The 6,525-nt window shown below is 46.7% G+C and overlaps 1 pseudogene; it reads right to left on the bottom strand.

The window, feature by feature from the left end:
- Window positions 1-2,024: 2,024 nt before the first annotated feature.
- Window positions 2,025-5,404, bottom strand: LOC127445888 (uncharacterized; annotated as a pseudogene).
- Between the last annotated feature and the right edge of the window lie 1,121 nt (window positions 5,405-6,525).

Here is a 6,525-nt window from a genome sequence, read left to right as displayed (position 1 = left end):
AGGCCTACGCCCTTGTATTGATTACCGCTCCCTCAACAGGATTACGGTTACGTTCCAGTAACCACTTCCCCTCGTCGTAGCTGCCTTGGAACTGTTGAGAGGAGCCACTGTTTTCACCAAGCTGGACCTTCGCAGTGCTTATAACCTCATTCGAGTACGGAGGGGAGACGAGTGGAAGACAGCCTTCGTGACTCCTACAGGCCACTACGAGTACCGGGTGATGCCATATGGCCTGGTCAACACCCCTCTATGTTCCAAGGCTTCATGAATGAGGTGTTCCGTGAGTATCTCCAACGATTCGTCCTCGTCTACATTGATGACATACTGGTGTACTCTCGGAACATGACCGACCATCGTCATCATGTAGCACTTGTGTTGGAAAAGCTGAGGGAATACCACCTGTACCTCAAGGCTGAGAAGTGTTCTTTCCACCAGACATCCCTCCAGTTCCTTGGCTACATCATCAGCCTGGAAGGCATTCGGATGGATGAGGGGAAGGTAACAGCAGTGCAGTCCTGGCCCACTCTAACCACCATCAAGGAGCTCCAGCGATTCCTAGGATTTTCCAACTTCTACCGCTGCTTCATCATGAACTACAGTACCCTCACATCCCCGCTGACCTCTTCTCTTCTCTGATCCAAACCCAAATCTCTCTCCTGGACCTCTGAAGCTTCACACGCCTTCCAACTCCTGAAGGATGCCTTCACCTCCGCTCCACTCCTTGTACACCCTGATCCGAATAAACCATTTATCGTTGAGGTAGACGCCTCCACCAGCAGAGTAGGAGCAGTCTTGTCTCAGCAGCAGGGGAGACCACGCTACTTCATCCATGTGCCTTCTTCTCCAGGAAACTCTCCCCGACGGAGCAGAACTATGACATCGGGAACCGAGAGCTGTTGGCAATTAAACTGGCCTTGGAGGAGTGGCGGCATTGGCTGGAGGGAGTGCAACATCCATTTCTGGTGCTCACAGACCACAAGAACCTCGAGTATCTCAGAGAGGCTCATCGCTTAAACCCCCGCCAGGTGAGATGGGCCCTCTTCTTCACTCACTTTAACTTTACCATCTCCTATCGTCCTGGTGACAAGAACTCCAGGCAGATGCCCTTTCCCTCCTTTATGCTCCAGAGGAAGGCTCCGAGGAACCGCATACCATTTTACCCCCACATATCATAGTAAGTCCCATTCAATGGTCCCTGGACGATAGCATCCGTGAAGCTTCCACCACTGAACCAGCTCCATCAGGATGAAGGGTGAAATTTTTACAACTCTAAAACTGAAAAATGGCAATGGCCAACTGAAAGTAAAAATTTATATAGGTGTATGTCATATATTCATGTGACATCCAAACTAATGCTAAACAATGTAGATCACACCATCTCTGTTAACATAGCAGAAAAATCATTCCTGAGGCTTAAGGGGGAGAGACGATTGACACTGAAGGCACGTCAGTCTTGCACTGTATCCGTGGACAGTTCAAATTTCATGTGGTGGATCAGGATGTTAAATCTCTCTTCAGCTTACAGGACAGCATCGCTGTCATCATTGGCAGATTGCCAGTTGAGATTGCATTTCACCATATAGTTTTGTAACTATAGTTTCATTCTTGTTGTTATCATCCTAAACACTGGGGGCACTTGAGAGTATTTTGAGTAAGGTGTCCCCCCAATATAAGGATGTAGAGGAGTAGAAGGTCGGAAGGAGGCAGGCAACACTGGGTTGTGACTGGAGTGGGGATGGGAGGTAGTACCATTGATTCTGGAAGTGCTCAGGAGATGGAGGATGGATTGTTTGGCGGGGAGTCTGAAGGTGGTAGAAATAGCAATTGGACTTTAGTGGAAAGTCGGAAAAGGAAAAAAGGTTTGGGACAGGCTTCAGGAACAGACAGCAATAAAGAAAATCGACAGGTCAGGAGAAGAAGAGTATAAGGTTGTAGCTTTTGTGCTAACAAAAGTAGATGGAGGCAGAAACTCAGACAAAAGGCCCACACTCTACAAAGTCAAAACACATCGCCAGAGCATGATGTCAACACTCTGTTTCGATCTGGAACATAAAGGGGTATAGGGGGAATATGTATAGGCAGCGGTAGTGCATGAATTATGTACCTACCCCTACCTGGCAAAATCAACTTATCCGGGGCATGAACTATCCGCCCTGACCTTGTAAAAGGCTGGTTTGCTGTCTCTGCATAATTCACACCGGCACTGGGAACTGCTTGAACAGCTTCCTTAGAAGTGGCAGCCGGAGGGTGACCCTTCCCCCGGGGCAGGGACCATTGTTTGGTCCAATGCACAATAAGCAGGTTTAAGATGGTCGACTGAGATGCGTTTAGGTCGACCCCCAATATCCACCAGGAATGTTTTGTCCCCGGACTCCAAAATTCTTTAGGGGCCATCGTATGGTGGCCTCAAGACATTGCAATGTGCATTGTGCCTTATGAACACAAACTCAGCCAAGGAGAGATCACTGGGTATCCAAGCTAATGGTATTCTATGTTGAGTGGTAGAAATGAGTCTGAATGAATGTGCCTTATCTAACAGAGCTAGGCAAAGAGCAGACACTGTCCAAGAAGTCATGGGACCATGAATGAAATCCCTTGGAACGCGGAGAGTTTGGCAGTATACCAGCTCAGCTGACTAAGACTGCAAATTCTCCTTAGGAGCCGTTCTCAGGCTGAGCAGGACCCATAGATGATGCTCAACCCATGTGTCATCCTTAAAGCTTGCTTTAAGTGAGCAGTGAAAGTGCTCACAAAAACTATTTGCCTGCGGGTGAAATGCTGTGGTGCGGTGCAGCTGCTCACCCAGTCCTTGAGCCACTTCAGTCCACAGTCCAGAAGTAAACAGGAGGCCCTGGTCTGAAGATAAATTGGAGGGCACGACAAAATGGGCAACCCCTGTGCCAATGAATGCCTGTGCCATATCTGCCGTTGTTGTCGAGGCCAGACATACCTCATCTGGCCATCTGGTAGTCCAGTCCACCATGGTCAACAGATGAGTAAAACCACGGGAGGGCGGTAAGGGACCCACTAAAGCCACGTTCACAATCAAATCGCCTTTCAGGAACTTCAAAGATTTCTAGCGGTGTTCTGATGTGTCACTGAATTTTAGCCCGTTGACATTCCACACAGATGTCTGGTCCCAACCCAGTCTCGAACATCCTTTTTCAAGCCATGCCACACAAATTTGGAAGAAATTAGCTTTTGTGAAGCTTTGCAACCTGGGTGTGACAAACCATGAGCTGAGTCAAACAGTTCTCCACGGCATGGGCACTACTGGGCGTGGATAACCCCTGGAGACATCGCACAGCAATGTAAATTGAGCCCCTTCAAAGCTGACATCAGCTATTTGCAGGCCTGAAATGGCCGTTCTATAGGCCTGTACTTCAGGGTCATTTACCTGGTCAATTGTCATGTTGGTGAAATCAATCCCCAGTTGCACTGTTTCCACAGTAGCTCTAGACAGGCAGTCTCCACTGCATTGCTCTTCCCATCAATTTGTCTGATCAGTCATAAACTCAGAAATTAAAGCGAGGTGACATTGTTGTCGGGCAGACCAAAGCTCTGTAGCTTTTGCCATGGCGTTAATAAGTGCCGTATGATCTACGAATGCTGTAAAAACATGGCCCTCTAAGAAAAAGGGGAAGTGTCTTTGTAACACAGTTCAATGGAAAGGAGGAGGCGAGAACCGGCTTAACAATATAAATAATATTTTAATAAAAAACTTAAGCAAAAAGACAAACACACACAGGTGTCGGGCAGCTGCCCATAACTCACTATCTGTGGCACTGCCGTCTCCGCTCACCTTTATCCGTCTTGGGCTTAATCAGCCTAATTAGGGGCTGGGTGTGCGGAATCATGGCCCCGCCCTCCGCCCTGCCACAGTCTTACTGCAAGGTACAATGCGAGCAACTCCCGGTCGAAGGCACTGTACTTCCTCTCAATGGGGCGGAGTTGCCGACTGAAGAATGCAAGGGGTCGACAGGCTCCTTTGAACATCTGTTTGTGCACCGCTCCCACTGCACAGTCTGAGGCATCAGTAGTAATGGCTATTGGTGCACCCGGAACAGGATGTGACAGCATAGTTGCCTTTTATTGATTTAATTATTATTTACTCAGTTTAATAGTCATAGTGCAAATCAATGGAAAAATGCAGCTTGGCTTCTCTGGGGTGAATTACAGTCTTTCTCTCTGTGTCTCCTTGTAAGGCCCTTTCTGTGAATGTTTTTAGTAGAACAGAGTCAGACAATGCACGATTTCTCTGTGTCAAGGAATAATGAGTTAATGCTTTTAATAGAACAGAGTCCGACAATGCATGATTTGATGCAGACAATATGTGGAATAAGGAGTATTGGGATGAATCGAGATACATGTATCAAGAGGAAAAGGAAGTCTCAAGGATAAAAAAAATGAACACCTGTGGCAGCACACACACTTCTCCATCTCACAGGGATGTGTTGTGTGTGACCAATAAACCAAAATAGGGGAAATCATTTAATATACTAATCAAATTAATGCAGAAAGTAATGATTGTTAGTTAATATAAAATATGTAACCATATGAAGTGATTACAGTGTGTTTAATGCATATACTCAGTACTGAGGGGTCTTGATAGGAAATCAGTACCGAGTCCACCATACGCTGGAATGTTTGCGCTGCGTTTTTGAGACCAAACGGCATCCTAAAGAATTCAAACAGGCCAAATGCCGTTATCACCGCCATCTTTGAAACATCATCTGGGTTGACTGGCACCTGATGGTATCCATAGACAAGGTCCACTTTCGAGAAAACCATTTTACCAGTTAAATGAGCAGAGAAATCCTGGATGTGTGGCACTGGATACCGGTCTGGTGTGGTAATGTTGTTAAGGCATCTGTAATCACCACATGCTCAACAATCACCATCTGCCTTCAGCACCATGTGAAGAGGGGAGGCCCAAGGACTGTTAGAGCGGCACACTATGCCCAGTTTTTCCATGGTGGTGAATTCAGCCTCAGCCACCACAAGCTTTGCTGGAAAGCCCAGACCTGGAGATATAATGCACAACCCCATGATTGGCCAAAGTTGTGGAGAAAGTGGGCTTAGTGAGATTAACAAACTCTCCCAACAGTCGAGCGAACTCACATTCCCCAGACAGTGCCCTGGACAATGTGGTTGTTGAGAAAATGCTCTGTGCACAGGGTAGGGAATTGAAATGCTCAGCATCAACCAGTTGACAGTTCTTGACATCTACTAACAGGCCATTGGTGCACAGGAAGTCTGCTCCGAGAAGAGGTCTATTCACATCTGCCAGTACAAACTCCCATGAAAAATGTCGCCCGTTGAAACACAGAGGTACCAGGCATTTTCCATAAGTGAGTATTTTGCCTTTATTAGCTGCCTCAATTGAGTGCCCGACCACGGCCATTTATTTGTCAAGCGATTAAGCTGACAAAACGCTAACCTGTGTGCCTGTATCACAAAGGAAATTAAGACCAGATAGAAAGTCTGTGATCAACAACAGATGTGCAGAACTGTTAGTGGCAGCACTGCTAATTGTTGTGCACTGCTGGTTCCGCTGAAACTACATGGAGGGTGACATTTCTTGGCTCTTGCCCCAAAACGTGCGTGAAAGAAACACAGTCCTCCTACATCAACTCGCCACACCACCAGCGCCAGGTGCGAGGTAGTGCGTTGTGCTGCCGCTTTCACCACCAAGTAATCACTTTTGTGATACAGCTTGATATTGGTCTGCCAACTGTGCTAACTCCCTGTAGTCTCCGACAGAAGTATGTGCCAGAGTGTGCCAGAGTGGTTTGGACACTGTTGGGTAATTGTTGCAAAAAAGATTTTTGAACAGAAAGCATGGCTTGTGCTCACCCAGTAGCGCTAACATGTGATCCATTAGTTCCAACGGGCGTGTGTCACTGAGACTGGGCAGTGAAAGCAAGCGGCGGGCTCACTCAGTCTCTGACAAAGCAAAAGTCTTTTACAGGTAAGCTTTCAGTGTGGCGTACTTGTCCCGGTCCAGTGGGTTCTCCAGAATGCTGAATGCTGAGGGCCGCAACAATGTATTAATATTTTGTTTAGTCTGTGGTGATGTCCTGCAAGGCGAATTGTGTCTCAGCTTGGGCGAACCACACGGTCGCTTGTTGCTCACAAAACTCCGGTAGGTTTAGAGACAATTTTGATTGCAAACTGTATCTTACAATGTCGAAGAATGCTGTATTCTTCGACATTGTGAGATACAGTTTGCAATCAAAATTATTCAAGCCCCCGACCAGCAATACATTCTGGTGATGTGAATTAAAACACATCAACTAAAACCTCAGTAAACAGTCAAAGTAAGTTTTGAATACACATTTGAGTGATTTTGAGAACAAAGAGTACACTAAAAAGTAAAAACACATCGTCGGAACATGATGTCAACACTCTGCTTCGATCTGGAACTTAAAGGGGCATAGGCGGAATATGTATAGGCAGCGGTAGTGCGTGAATTATGTATCTACCCCTGCAAGGTAATGATTTCTATCAGAGTCTGTGAACACA

The sequence above is a fragment of the Myxocyprinus asiaticus genome, chromosome 1 (genome assembly GCF_019703515.2).
Source record: "Myxocyprinus asiaticus isolate MX2 ecotype Aquarium Trade chromosome 1, UBuf_Myxa_2, whole genome shotgun sequence".
NCBI lineage: Eukaryota > Metazoa > Chordata > Actinopteri > Cypriniformes > Catostomidae > Myxocyprinus > Myxocyprinus asiaticus.
Note: the sequence above shows the minus strand (reverse complement) of the source record. Positions and strands in the feature narration are given on the sequence as shown.